Source organism: Panthera onca, chromosome F2 (assembly GCF_046562875.1).
Source record: "Panthera onca isolate mPanOnc1 chromosome F2, mPanOnc1 haplotype 2, whole genome shotgun sequence".
NCBI lineage: Eukaryota > Metazoa > Chordata > Mammalia > Carnivora > Felidae > Panthera > Panthera onca.
The window spans coordinates 16,167,450-16,182,991 of record NC_138356.1 but is presented as its reverse complement, the minus strand read 5'-3'; the positions used below and the strand labels follow the sequence as shown (position 1 = coordinate 16,182,991).

At 38.2% G+C, this 15,542-nt stretch overlaps 1 long non-coding RNA gene across 3 annotated transcripts in view; it reads left to right on the top strand.

The window, feature by feature from the left end:
* The window catches only part of LOC132664132 (uncharacterized), a 146,290-nt gene that overhangs the window by 45,509 nt on the left and 85,239 nt on the right, over window positions 1-15,542 (top strand). The window contains exon 3 of one of the 3 annotated variants that reach the window (XR_013553401.1): window positions 426-528. The exons of the other annotated variants lie outside the window; for them this stretch is intronic. This is a non-coding gene — a long non-coding RNA (uncharacterized LOC132664132). The remainder of the gene's footprint in view (window positions 1-425; window positions 529-15,542) is intronic. 3 annotated transcript variants of the gene reach the window in all.

The following is a 15,542-nucleotide window of genomic DNA, read 5'->3' as shown; positions in this document are numbered from 1 at the left end:
GTTCTGATAAACTAGACATCTCTAAAACTCAGGTGGCCATCTAGCACTGTGTTGAACTCTAGTAGTGATATACTTTAGGAGGTCCTAAGTGTTAGCTGGAATTATGTCCCTTTATGAGCAAATTAATTGTGGAAAAATCTGAGAATCATTGAAATAACTCATAGGAATAGATAGGGAGAAAAACCCTGCAGATGCAAGAATCATTTACTGGGAGTAATCTTTAGCACAGTAATTCCATTAATTTATGTCCCTATAACCAAAGTGCAGGTTTTATAATCAATCAGAATAAAAGAAGGGGCAAGCAGAGATGAATGACAGATTGGAAAGAGAGGGAATTTCTCATTTTCCAAATTATGGAATAGAACAGATACTTTCTTGGATTGATACATATTTTCTGGTCTTCCTGGTTCTTCAACTCCCTGAAGGCAAGCTAATCATTTGATGAGCTAATCATCTATATCTCCAGCACTGTGCACATTCCTAGTGTCAAAGGAATAAAAGGAACTTAGAGCTGGAAAGAGGTGACAGGTAAGTCAAACCCTTCGTTTACAAGCAAGGATATTTTTTCTAAATACTAATACAGTAAAGATCTAGTGGTGGCCATGAGTGCCTAGCAGTCCCATCGGATGCTTGCTGAGAGCAGAGTGCCAATCAACCCACTCACTGCTGTATATCCCACCACCCCACACAGTGCTGAGCAAGAGAAGTTTCTTAGTGAGTGTCTATTAGCTAAAAATTTCTGGATTATTTTACAAAATTGTCTAAAGAAAAATTTGTGATCAATCTTTGTTAAAAGCTAAATATTAGAAAAGAGGATCATGTTGACATCCTGCTCTAATGGACGGGTTTTATCACAACCATCAATTGTAGATAAGTAACTCAGAAACTGAAACCAGCCAATACTGCCCTTTACTTCTACCTGACCCACTCTGAGTTCTCAAAAATTTTTTACTGGAAATTTTTCTATGTCTCCTTTAAGAACAATTGATAATTCACTCCTACCACAGAACCATAAGGAGCATTGAGAATTTTAAGAGAATTATTGTCTCATAATTATTTCCTTCATGCCTTTGGGGGTCAACAGATCTAAGTACAAGAGGAGAATCTGTTTAGTAGAATCACTTGTTTCATGAAGTACCTGGTATCTCTATATTTCTAATGGGAATGTTTGTATTTTCATATTGTTGTTTTATTTTTATTTTATTTTTTAAGTTTACTTATTTATTTTTGAGAAAGAGAAAGAGAGAGAGAGAGAGAGCAAGTGTGTGCACATGAGCGGGGGAGGGGCAGAGAGACAGGGAGAGAGAGAATCCCAAGCAGGCTCCACACCATCAGCACAGAGCCCGATGTGGGGTTCGATACTATGAACCATGAGATCATGACCTGAGCTGAAATCAAGAGTCGGACATTTAACTGACTGAGCCACCCAGGAGCCCCACATTTTGTTGCTTTTTTTTAGGGGACATAACTATTGGTGAACTTAGTCAAAGAGTTTAGTAGTCAGTTAGTAGGGATGTCTTAGACACCTACCACTTCTTGTCTCTCTGGCTGTGCTGAGGCTGGCAATACTAGTGGAGAGGCAACAGGCAAATGGCATCATGGTTCCTGGTTCACTTTCCATCCTGGTGTGCAGAGTTCGTTTGGAAATCTTTCACAGGTAAAACAGCTCACATGCTGAGTTTCGTAAGACTTGTAGACTACATTATGACCACTTCATACAATGTCTCAGTTTTTACTATTATGAAATTTCACTGGTTTAATTTTTAATTGGGAAATTTGGTTCTCTTTACCTTACATGGCTTTCTTAAACTCATAAATGATGATAACTAGTTTCATTTTCCTGAGATACGTGTCTACTCATGTATCATAAAGTACGTTAAAACATTTTCCCAAGCTAAGCTGGGGAAGAAGATGTCACTCCTGTTGAGAAATTTAAAAGAAACATTATCTAGAAGCAAGTCTTATAGTGATTGTGCCATGAGGCTTATTCCATTCCTTTGTTGACCACATATGTCCCAAGGCTATATGTTTCCATATGCCATTTCTTAAACTTTATGTACAAATTCTAAATTAGAGGTGAAACTATTCTTATTAATATTTGGCATCGATAATTATTTAAATGTTTAACAGCAAATATAAGCAAATATCTAGTCAAGGATGTTTCTATCTAGTCAAGGATGTGTATTTTATGTATACACATACACACACAATTCTTTTAGTTTCCCATCCAAACTATAATTTACATCAAAAACATCTTGTAAATACAGAGATTAAAGATGTCTAATTATGACAACTTTTACTAAAGAGAATAAAGCTACTCAGAAGATTTGGCTTATTATATTTTCCTTTTACTGACCCTTTAGGATAGGGGCAAATGAAAAGGAAACAAACTGACACTGGGAATTTTAAGAACAACTTCTAGAAGATGTCTTGGGTTAGTACCCATTCAGACCTTCTTCTTTTTTTAATTAAAAAAAAGTTTTATTTATTTATTTTTGAGAGAGAGAGACAAAGAGAGTGAGCAGCAGAGGGGCAAAGAGAGAGAGAGAGGGAGAGAGAGAATCTCAAGCAGGCTCCACACTGACAGCACAGATCCTGATGTGGGGCTCAAACTCACAAACCGTGAGATCATGATCTGAGCCGAAACCAAGAGTCAAAAGCTTAACCAACTCAGTCTCCCAGTGGCCCAGCCCATTCAGACCTTCTAAGTTTGCATCCCCATATGGAAGAAGCCTCCCCAATGCACTCCCCTGTGCCCTGTCACTTTCTGTCACCCCCACGATCAGCTCCCATATCTCATATATTCTTCTATTGTTCCTCTTACACTTCTTAGCTCACTTTTCCATCCCAGGATTGGGGGTGGACTATCATTAACTCATTCTTCTTCCTCCCAGCCTCTTTCTTCCCATCTTGCATCCCCAGGGCCTGGCCTGTGCAGAGTCTAGATATTCACTCAATACATCTGTCGGATTGAACTGAGTTCCAGATGTTGAGCAAGTTGGGCATTCCTGAAAGAATTAAGCACTAAGAGTGAGCTGGTTTTCACTAGGCTGAACTTTCTGGTTAACTAAAAATTAATGAGAGGTTTGATGTGTATATTTTAGCCCTTCTTAAAAAATGTTCCTGCTGAATTAGGGAAAGTATAATCAACCTGTCAGCTCTTCTACTGAGCATGAGTGGATTTCTTTTAGGTCCAGATTCACATTAGATTCACTTTTGAATATGCAACACAACACAGTCTGGTACATCTCAGGGGCTCAGTGATTATTTGTGGAATGAAAGAGTTGCTTATTTATATTTTCCTATAACATATTTATTGAATGCCTACATTTTGCTGGGTTTTTAACAAACAGGATTGGTAAAATTATTTCTGGATGGTTCTCAAAGAGAAAATTCAGTTCGTTGGAACCATACACACACTGGCTTTCAGTTTCCTTGGTATCATAGTAATTGTGGCTTAAAGTAAAGATTGAGATTTTTGACCAGGAATACTTACTTCAAGGAAGGTGTAGGTAGAAAGCATCTTGAGGACAGGGACTTCAGATGCTGAGTGCATACACCAATTTTCAACAAACAGAATATAGATGAGGATCAGAAATGTAAACACGCTTCGAAGACAGAGTGGAAATTTTAAGTTGACCCTGGGTTCGAATATAGTTGCATATGTAGCGGACTTCTTTTAATTATAAAAATCACACTGAACTAAAAAGATGTTGAGGTTCCGATTTAATTTTGCACTCCTTCACGTTTCCTCAAACCTTCATATTGTTTGACAGTATGTTGCATGACTGTTGCCTGTAAGTGTGAAAAGTCAAGATGAGAGTTCACAGCAGGTTGATGGCCTGGAGATGAGAAGTCTGTCTGAGGACATTTCAAAGTTGTAAAGGTATTATTCTCACATGGAGTTATTTCTCAGTGGGTGTGAACAACAGCTACCCATCAAGCTGGTGTAGTGTGAAATAGAGTTTCCTGAAAAATGATGTGCAGACATATGCAGAAAGCCACATGCTTAGTACATGCACAGACTGCACGCCTGAATTCCAAGTGTTCGAATATTCGCCATGAGATGAGCTAGAAATGCAAAAGTCCCCATCATAAGTAGCTGGGGAGAAACACAGCTTGCAGTCACCACCGATTCATTGGGTTCCAGGCACGCACATGTTGAAGGACAGAAAGTGAACAGTGCAGCTGCAGTGGAGAAGGAATGTGTGAGGAAACAGGAGGGATCTGGTGTTATGCAAGACGTCAGGAGTCTTCCTATATAGTGCTTGAAGACCTACCACTGCCACGAAAGCAATTTTGTTCATCTGGTTGTGCGTTGTGTCACAGTTTGGGGAGAACGATCACGTTTTCTTAATCTCCACTGCTGAATGAAGAGATTCGCATGCAGAGGTACACCCATGCTCATTGTGCTGAGTGTCTGCTGAAGAAGTATCTGTCCACGTTCATACATGGCTCCTCAGGGCCAGTGCGTTATTTGTGTGTTAGATGTGCCTGTACCTTTTCTCCAAATGGCTTAGCGCTGTATACAGATCTTTACATGAGTATTTTTCTTAACTGCATGGGTCTGGTCATGACTTCTGACAACCATGCAGTAAGGAGGGAGGCAGTTAGGGGAATGGAGAGCATGATTTTGAATAAGACAGAAATCATGCACATATACCTGGAACGGGGGGGGGGTGTGCAGAAAAAAACATCCAAGTGTTTATGTATTTATTTTTACCCCACATGTTTAAAAAAGTATTCAAAGTGGTTTACCAAAAAAAAAAAGTATGTATGTCATAAGGCCTATGAAAATATAAACAAAATAAAAATTTTGAAAGAGAGGTAGGCTCAAATATGCTAACTCTGAGGGTTAATGAGAATAAGAATGAGTCATTTCACTACACAGATGGAGGTTTACTTATGTGGTTTGGTTGGCAGGTGTGCTGACTCCGTGGTGTTAATCTTCAGGTTCATTGTGTGGGAGGCCCTAGTGAATTCTCTCCTTCAGTTAGAAAAGACACAGATAAAGAGATGCAACTTGCTATGAATCCTAAAACTGGGCAGGTTGGGGGTCAGATATTGTTTCATATTCCAGAATTGTTGCTTGCTACTCTGTGGGGTTTGGTTGTCATGCATCAAGGGGTGGCTGACCAAAGAAATACATACCAGGGCAAATTTTTTCTCATTCTCTTTGGCATTAGTTTATTTTTTTAAAATAGCTTTTAAATTATTGAAGTAACACATGTTCCTTGCATAATCCCAAACAAAAGTATAAAGATGAAAATAAAGATCTTCTCTAAACCAATTACTCAGCAACAACCCTGTTATTTTGAGGGTGCGTTTTCCTGTGCTTTGGTTTACTCGTGCATAAACACATCTCTTTAATCAGAGCCTGAGGGTCCTCCTTGACTCTAATTTTTCACACACCCAATGTCCAATGTATTAGAGAATCCTGTTTTCCTGACCTTCACTGTTTGTAGACTTTAGGTTCTTTTCCCCACTTTCCCTGCTGGTAGTACCTGCTCTAAGTCATGATAACCCTCCCCTGGCACATCCTTGTCTCTTCCTCCCACAGTCTTGCTGGTCTCTTTCCAACCCTGAGTCAGAGCGATCTTTTGAAGATATAAGTCAAATCCTGTCCCTCCTATGTTCAAAAATCTCCAGTGGCTTTCTAATTTACATTGAGAAAAAGTCCAAATTCTGCATTATCATAGCCTACAAGGTCCTACACTCTCTGGTCTACTCTATCCATCCCCAGATGATATTCTGTTGTATTTTCATTATTGGTTACATAGTACTCCAGTTAACTATTGTCAACTCACTGCCTATTGATTAATATCATCATTTCTATTTTTTTCCTGCTATAAACAAGGTTGAAACAAACATAATGGTACACACGTGATTACACAATTGTGCCATTTTGCATTCATCATAACCGCCAGACTTCCTCTGCAGAGATATTATACCAATTACTCTGCCATCGACTTGCTTCTTTCAGAAGCGGACTCTGGTTATGGTTCAGCCTCTGTGGCGGCCAGAGCCTAGTAAGCAAGCCCTGGAATTTTGCATCCAAATTCCTATTTTGATGGTGGTGAGATTTTGAACTACTGTTGGCATCGAATTCAGTGCCAGTCTTCTTGCTTTGCCTTGTCAAATTGGACAGGGAGACGGCTGTCTTGCAAAAGTGGAATTGTCACTAATTGGCCACAGAGGAAAGATTCAAAATCTTGCCAAAAGTCTCCTGTATTCTAAGGGAATAAAATCCTCCACATAACTTTCCCTCTCATTAAAAGAAACAAACCCAATATGAAAAGCACTTTGTAAACTAGAAAGCATTGTATAAATGCAAGGCATTGCTGCTATTCTTGTTGAGATGCTGCTGCTGTTGGCCCTGTGTGAGGAATACTGCTGGAGCTCACTGAATGCACGCATAGGGAGGCCTGTCTGTCCAGACTTCCCTTTTTACCAGCTTGTTACGTCCTGTTAGAAATGTCAAGGAAGAAGCAACAGTAAATAACTTTTGACTCCACTTTGGCTTTTTCATTTAGATTAAAGCAGAGTACTTCAGGTGCAGTCTACATACAAAATGAACACTCCTTAAAATGTTTTGTCACTTGTAATGTTTGGGATTCAAGTTGGTTTTCTTTATTATGACAAAATGAATTTAGCAAGAGTTAAACACTGCTTCATACTGAAACTGACAGCTACTTATTTTTGTCCACTGCGTGGACACTGTGAAAAAACTAATGGTCTGTGAGAAAAGAGTTCAATCATTAATTCTTGTTCCAAAGTAGCATGTATTCCATAGTATTTTATTAAAAACATTACATGTAATTTATAAAAATCAAGCCAGATGATATTCTCCTGAACATTTCAGAGAACCGGATTTTAACAAATCTATTTCTATTTAAATTTAAAAGAATGCAAATATGTTTACAAGTCTAGAAATATGTATGTTGGAGTTTAAAATGTGAGTGAATAAATTTTCAGGAGTTAAACCACTTATTTTTAGAATTTAAAGTAGGTTTTAATTTTAGATTTTCCTAAAATGAAACAAAAAAAAGACAAATGCTGCCTTCTATAAGATGTCAGAGTTTAGGGGAATAGCTAATCTTTGAATTATTCACTGGGATAAATAGTTTCTATTAATATATAAATTCCTTGCGTTTGTCTTATTTTAAAAGAATTTTTATGGCAACTCTAACTGTGACATCGGATATTTCTTGGCCACACTTGGCAGGACATCAAGTCCTGTCCATTCTTTTTATTTTTTTTTCCTGTTATCTATTCTTTTTTAAAAATTTTATTTATTCAAGTTAGTTAACATACCGTGTAGTATTAGTTTCAGGAGTAGAACCCAGTAGTCCATCACTTACATGTAACAACCAGCACTTATCCCAATAAGTGCCCTCCTTAATGTCCACCACCTGTTTAGCCCATCCTGCCACCTGCCTCCCCCAGAATCCATTCTGTTAAATTTCCCAAGGATTGAAACTGGAAAAGGAAGGGAAGCCAAATATAAGTGAAAAATATTGAAAGAATAACCATGCTGTTTGTTTTGGATTAATCATCCATATTCTTAGTCCAATATTTGTAATTTTAGTAACATGCAAGATAGCTAAAAATCCCTCTTTTCATTGCTTCCTTGTCAAATTTTTGTATGCAGTCATAAATTACCTTAATTTGGATAATTTTATGAAAGGTTAGTTTAAAAAGTTCATTTGATATTTTAGATTCAAATAAAATAAAACTTCAGTATTATTTTGTGAATCTTTAGATATCAGCAGAAACTTTAACCTATTCTGACTTTCTGCCAAGCAAGCCTATATCCTGATTAAACTCAACAGTTCATCTTGCCTTACCTTAACCAGAGTAGCTGAACATTGATGGAGAAAATGACACCATCAGGATAGTTGAAACTCATTTTATGACCACGAATATCAACTAGGCTCTCAGAACTGTCAGACATTATAGTTCCTAAGAAGACTAATAAAACAATGACCTACCTCTTGTCAAAGCCAATGTTCAGTAGTCTCTCATTCATTCAACAGCAAATGTTTGCCTCTCTTCTTGGACCACATTCTTAATCCAGAGCTAGGACACCACATATGCCTGTTCCTTTTTTCCTACCTCACTTCCTCTCCACTTACTCTGCATCTTTTACTGGTGCTTTCTTCTCGGTCAACATATTGGCAGGCCCTAGCATTTTCTCTTCAGCTCTTACATTTTCTCTACATTCACTCTTTTCTAGGCAAATTCATTTAATTCCATGGCTTTTTCTGTCAACATTCTGATGGTTCTCAAGAGGAGACTATGGATTCAAGAGCCAACTCCCAGTTCCTCTCCTGTGAGCTCTAAACTCATCTAGTCCACAGCCCATTGTGCATCCTCATTCAGATTTCCAGTGATTCCTCAGTCTTAACAAGGCTGAAACCTCTACAGTCAAATATACTCTTTTGCCCAGGCCTTCCCCACCTCCATGTTCATCCAGCTGCTCAGGCTCGACTCTTAGCAATCGTTCTTGATTAATTTATTTTTTTCACCCTTTACTCTAGTAGCTTGGTGATTCATTTTAACTCTTCTATAATTTCACTGCTGCAACACTGTCCAAGCTGCTGCATCACTCACCTATATTATCAAAATATCTTCCTAAATTGCTTTTCATCTTCTACCTGTTCCCACAAAATCCTTCCACCTTATAATAGCCAGATTGATCATTCTAAAGTATAAAGCAAATTATGTCAACTGCTTAAAATTGTCTGATGTTTTACTGTTGTAGCAGAATCAGTCTCAAACTCCTTCAAGGTCCCATGTGATCTGCCACTTGCTCATGTGTCTGACCTCACCTTTCCCCACCCCCATGTTTAACTGACCACAGTCACTGCTGTCGGCCTCATCTTCTTTGCACACATGCAGATCATGCCTGCTATAGGGTCTTTCTTTGATGTGTCTCCTACTTGGAATGTGGGTACAAAGGCTCCATCTATTCCCAGTTCCATTCTCAACTCAAGTTTCCCTTCCTCTGAGAGGCCTTCCCCTTCCACCTTGGCAAGAGAAGCTCCCTCCCTGTCACCATCTATAGCATCACCTTCTTTTATTTTCATCGTGGCACTTCCCAATGGTATCTGAAGTTTCATGTTTGTTATGTGTTTAGTCATCTTCTCCATTTTAGTAGGATATAAGATGAGGAGGGAAAAACTCTAGTCTTGTTCACCGCTTTATTCTAAAAGTCTAACATAGGACCAAGAACAATGCATCAAAATATAACTGTGACTAACTATTCCACCTCCTAATTTTACAATCAGAAAACTGAGACCAAGAGAGGTAAAATAACTTGCTCAAGGTCATATCAAGTTAGTAAATAGAGCTATTATTTTAAATTTTTTAATGTTTGTTTATTTTTGAGAGAGAGAGTCAGAGCATGCACGGCAGAGGGGCAGAGAGAGAGAGAGAGAGAGAGAGAGAGAGAGAGAGAGAGAGAGGGAGACACAGAATCCGAAGCAGGCTCCAGGCTCTGAGCCATCAGCACAGAGCCAGATGTGGGGCTCGAACTCACGAACCGTGAGATCATGACCTGAGCCGAAGTCGGACGCTCAACCGACTGAGCCACCCAAGCACCCCAATAGAGCTATTATTTAAACACATAAATAAATTTTTGAATTCAGATAGAATTCAGATAGGATAGGGATAGATGCAAAGTGCTATGTGTACACTCAGGATGAGGCTTTGCTGAACCTGGGCAGGGGAGGAAATGTGTGTTGATGAAGATCTCAGGAAGAGAGGCCATTTGGGCTGCCTTGAGGTTGAGAAAGGTGTCTCAGTCAGGAGATACATCCTGTGCAAAAGCCTGCATGTATGAAGGCATATGGTTCCTCAACGAGTGGCAAGTATTCTTGTGGTTTTTACATAAGAAGGTGACATGATCATAGCTATGTTTAGAGAGTAAGTTTTGTGCCTGAGTAAGAGCTTTTTGAGATGGTAGAAAAGACAGATGCTTGTGAACTTTATTCTTATGTGTGATGACGAAGTTTTAGAGCCTTCATAGAAAGCACTGGTCACCTTGTAGGCATAGAGGAGAAACATGCAAGTGGCATCTTGTTAGTTGGGTTCGATGAGGAGGGACTTTGTTCTCAAGGCAGTGTTCTTCTAGCTGCTCTGAATATATATCTCCACCATTTTGGAATCTCTCTTCATAGGAATAAAGAGTCACCTTATCTTTGACTGGATATTGCATTTCAAGGCAGGGCTGCCAAAGAGTAGAGGCCAGGCAAATCCTGTTGGATTTACAGTCTGGGCAATTTTGGTCTGGGCCAGCCCCACCATGCCCAGGTGGGGCACTCTTTTCATATTCCTGACCTGCCTTCTGTAAGCACTCATGTGGCGACTGTCTTCCAGGCCAACATACTGAATGTATTTCTCCCTTTCTCCATAATTTAATGTTCATCTGCCTGTCCAGAGAAATTGGAAAGGAACCCACAAAGAGAGGTCCTCAGAAGTGCTGAGAGATTTCTGTAAGTGCTGATTGGATTCAAGAGACTTACTTTTCCTCTTTGATTCAGGGGGCACCTCATTGTCTTTTATAATCTGGAAGGGGGCTGGGCTGAGAACCTTTGCCAGTTCTTTCTTTCCAAGAACCTGTCATCACTTAACCTCTCTTAATGAGAGTCTGTGTATAAATTTTCCAAATTTTCACTTTTATAAATTCCAACCACAGTGAAAATTATATATTATATATATCATATGCATTCATGTCTTCTTATAGTATTAGCATATTTATTTTTACTTAAGATAATTTGTCATATGTTTTTTGTTATCTTAATTGTTAAATGTTTTTAAAAATCCTCTGTGAAAATCCTACACAAAATATTCTTCTGTCCTACAACATAGTTAATTTACTCAAGAACTTTGAATCTGTGTAGTGAGGAAAGACTTAAGTATCCCATAAATTTATACTTTGATTTTGAATATATTTTGGCACAAAAGGAGAATAAGAAATTAGAAGTAATTTTGGCTTCCACACTTGATTTATATTTACTTGTGAACTATGGTTCCATTGGTTAAAATGCTTTCAAAACTGATGCTAATGAGATTTAAGTGTCTGTGAAATCTGAGTGTGATTTTCTCTCAATTTTTAAATTTTTATTTCTAAAATCATTATTATGTTAATTTATTTCCAGAAATCCAAAATATGCTACTAGCTTTAATTCCATAAGCCTCTATGAGACAGTCTAGAAGAAAGTATAATTAACCCTCAATTACTATCTCAGAGAAATGGAGCAAAGATCAATAAAGGACTTTTCCAAGTAAAGTGCAATACATACATACTTAGTAAGCAGACATTAGTAGGTAGTTGTTTCAATAGATAATGTTTCCTCTCACCTTTAATATAGAAAATGACTAGGTAGCTATACTATATTTGTGTGTCCATGCTTGTGGGATGTTCAATGAATGAACACTTAAGAGAGTTGTCAATTTTATAGTTTTTGAGGCTGTATTAAAAATGATAACTTAGATGAACATCTTGTCTACTAATCAACAAGACAAAACTTGATATGCTGTTTTTATTTAGGAAATATTTACCAAACATTTATTACAAGCTTGCCCTGTTCTAGCCAATGGGAGTAGAGTAGCAAACTAAACAAATTTTTTTTAAGTTTATTTACATTCCAGTTAGTTAACATACAGTATAATATTAGTTTCAGGTGTGCAATATAATGATTCAGTACTTCCCTACAACACCTGGTGCTCATCACAGCAAGTACACTCCTTAATCCCTGTCACCTGTTTAACTCATCCCTCCCACCCACCTCCCTTCTGGTAACCATCAAGTAAACTAAACGAATTTTTTGACCACATAGAGCTTATGTGTATATAGATATAATTTCCTTTTCCCCTTGCTCCCCTTTCCCTCCACAATTATTTGTTTGTTTCAGCTGTTTCTTGCTGAACATGTAAAGGCAAATAAATATGAGTATATCTGCAAAAATAATCTTCTTTTGTGAATTTTCGCTTTTATTCCCCATTTCCATTTCCCAGGTTACAACTTCCAAAGCTATTTGTGAATTGAAATAAACTTTTAAAATGTTATTTTCTGAGGCTAATTTAAGCGTAAAATGTTCTTTGCTCTTTCTTATTTATTTTTTTAACATGGCATCTTTGGAACAGGTATAAAGCAATCCTTAATCTAAAACTTCTGTGACAGTATCCAATTTTTGTTTAGTAGCTTACTTACAATGCACTGTTCTCACATTCGAGTCGTTAATCCATTTTGAGTTTATTTTTGTTTATGGGTAGGAAAGTGGTCCAATTTCATTCTTTGGTATGTAGCTGTCGAGTTTTCCCAACACCATTTGTTGAAGAGACTATCTTTTTCCCATTGTATGTTCTTGCTTCCTTAGTTGTTAATTGACCATAAAAACATAGGTTTATTTTGGAACTCTCAATTCTATTCTATTGATCTGTGTCTCTTTTTATGTCAGTATCATACTGTTTTGACGACTATAGCTTTGTAGTATATATTGAAATCTGGGATTGCGTTACCTCCAGCTTTATTCTTTTTCAGGGTTGCTTTGGCAATTAGGGATCTTTTGTGGTTCCATACCAATGTTAGGATAATTTGTTCTAGTTCTGTGAAAAATGTTGCTGGTATTTTTATAGGGATGGCATTAAATCTGTAAATTGCTTTGGGTCATATGAATATTTTAACAATATTTGTTCTCCTAATCCATGTGCATGGAATGTTTTTCCAATTTGTCATCTTCAATGTCTTTCATCAGTTTTTTTTTTTAAATAGTTTTCAGAACAGAACATTCACTTTATTGGTTAAGTTTATTCCTAGGTATTTTTTTTTAATTTTTTTAATGTTTATTTACTTTTGAAGGAGAGAAAGACAGAGTGTGAGTGGGGGAAGGGCAGGGAAATTCAGAATCTGAAGCAGGATCCAGGCTCTGAGCTGTCAGCACAGAGCCGACACAGGGCTCAAACCCACAAGCTGTGAGATCATGACTTGAGTTGAAGTCAGACGCTTAACTGACTGGGCTACCCTGGCAACCCTCTTAGGTATTTTTTTTAAATGTTTATTTATTTATTTAGAGAAAGAGAGAACAAGCATGAATGGGGATGGGCAGAGAGAGAGGGAGAGAAAGAATCCCAAGCAGGCTCTGGCTGTCAGCACAGAGCCCTACACAGGGCTCCATCTCAAAAGTGTGAGATCATGACCTGAGCCAAAATCAAGAGTCAGACGCTCAACCAACTGAGCCACCCAGGTGCCCCAGATACTATTTTTGGTGCAATTATAAATGGCATTGTTTTCTTATTTCATTTCCTGCTACTTCATCATTAGTGTATAGAAATGCAACAGACTCTTATATAGAGAGAACAAACTGGTGGTTGCCAGAGGGAAGGTGGGTGGGTGGGGGGAATAGATGAAGGGGATTAAGAGTATATTTATCTCAATGAGCACTGAGAAATGTATAGAATTGTTGAATCATTCTCTTGTACACTTGAAATCAATATAAAACACTGTATGTTAATGATACTTGAATTGAAAAACAGGGAAGAAAATAAAATGCACAATTCTGAGCCATGTTTGAGGCTACCCTGATTCCACATACCCCTAAATTCAGATTCATGTGTTGGGGCTTTCATTTTGCTGCCCATTTGTAGCCCTGTTTGTCTTGAAATGGTTTGGGCAATAGGGTATTTGACCACTAGGGACTCAGAATTGACTTCTATCCTCATGGTCATTTATAAGAAAGCCAGAATTTGCATCCAGAACCATAGAAATAAAAGACAAATGCATAAACCCAAGGAAACAATTAGCTTCCCATTACAACGTTTTATCATCTAGTCCTGTGTAGGTCTGTGTCAACACAGATTGACAAAGTCATAGAATTTTATTAGACAATGTGAAAACTCATTTGCAAATTTTATTGCCGTCCATCATTGCTCACATTCACAGTCCAGAGGCTCTCCATTGTTGTGAATAACAATTGGGAGCAATGGCTGGCTATGGCCAATGTAGAGGTTGCAATTTCTCACCGACAGGTGTTCTTTCCTAATTACCTCCATTAGTTCCTCTTTATTGCAAGACTCCATGTCCTGATTCGTATTCTCTTTACCAAATACCAAACCAGAACTAACAGCTCCAGTGTGCAGTGAGACAGTCACCATACACTCACCAGGTACTATTTCAGTTCAGGGGCTGTTGTCAACGGGACTGTACTTACGGTACAGTCTGATGGCTAGTGTTCCGACCCATGCAGGACTTCAAGATACAGGAAGTCTGAAGAGTCAAACTTAGAAGTCTGTAATCTGTGAAAGATGCTGATGAAAAAAGATATTCTTTAGAGGGGGTGGGTTTGAGCTGAGTGCCCCAGAAAGCCAGACCTACACTGCCACCAACAAATCCAAACTGCAGTTGTGCTAGGATGGAGATCCTGCTGTTATCTGAAGGTGATGATTTAACTAATTATTCTAGGAAGCATCGCTTATTTCTTGGATTTTTTTCAATATGCAGAAGACTTTAACAATATCTAAAGTATAATTTTTACCAATAATGCTGTATTTATTACCATTTTACATTGTATATACTGCTTTCAATGAGTTGTGAGTTGTAACCCTATAGGTTATATGAGTATATATTATTAGTTCTCATTATTTTTATTCCTTTCCTTCCTTGTCTTGTTCTTTTCTTCTCCTTCATCCTTTTCTACCTTCTCTTTTCCTCCTTTAAAAAAAAAATGTTTACTTATTTTTGAGGAGGAGGGGCACAGAATCTGAAGCAGGCTCCAGGCTCCAAGCTCCAAGCTGTCAGTGCAGAGCCTGACATGGGGATTGAACCCATGAACTGTGAGACCATGACCTGAGCTGAAGTCTGATGCCTAACTGACTGAGCCACCCAGGCACCCCTTCCTCTTTCTTTTTGATAATAGACAAGGAAATCTGAGGCCCCTACAGATCAATTCATTTGACTAAAGCTACACAACTTTTAAGTGGATAAGCTGGGGCTAAAAACCAGCTCTCTAGATTCCAAAGATTATACTTTTTCTACTGTCCCATGGGTCCTATTCTATGGGATGTCCATCAACAAAATGATGACAGAAACATTCAGTCTATAACCTTCATGAATATCTGTTATCATACAAGCAAAGTATATAGGTGACTGACCGTATTTTTTATTTACCTGTGAACAGAGTCTGAACTTGATCACTCTTAAAAGCTCTAAGTGCTGGGACACCTGGGTGGCTTAGTCGGTTAAGTGTCCGACTTCAGCTCAGGTCATGATCTCGTGGTCCTTGGGTTCGAGCCCCGTGTTAGGCTCTGTACTGACAGCTCAGAGCCTAGAACCTGCTTCAGATTCTGTGTTTCCCTCTCTTTCTGCCCTTCCCCCACTCATGCTCTGTCTCTTTCCATCTCTCAAAAATGAATAAACGTTAAAAAAATAAAAATAGCTCTAAGTGCTGAACTCTTGATAAAGTTCTGTATATTTTCCTTAAAAAAAAATATGATGGCACTATTTCTTCCACTAAGGCTCAGCTCTTTTAGGAGATAGGTCA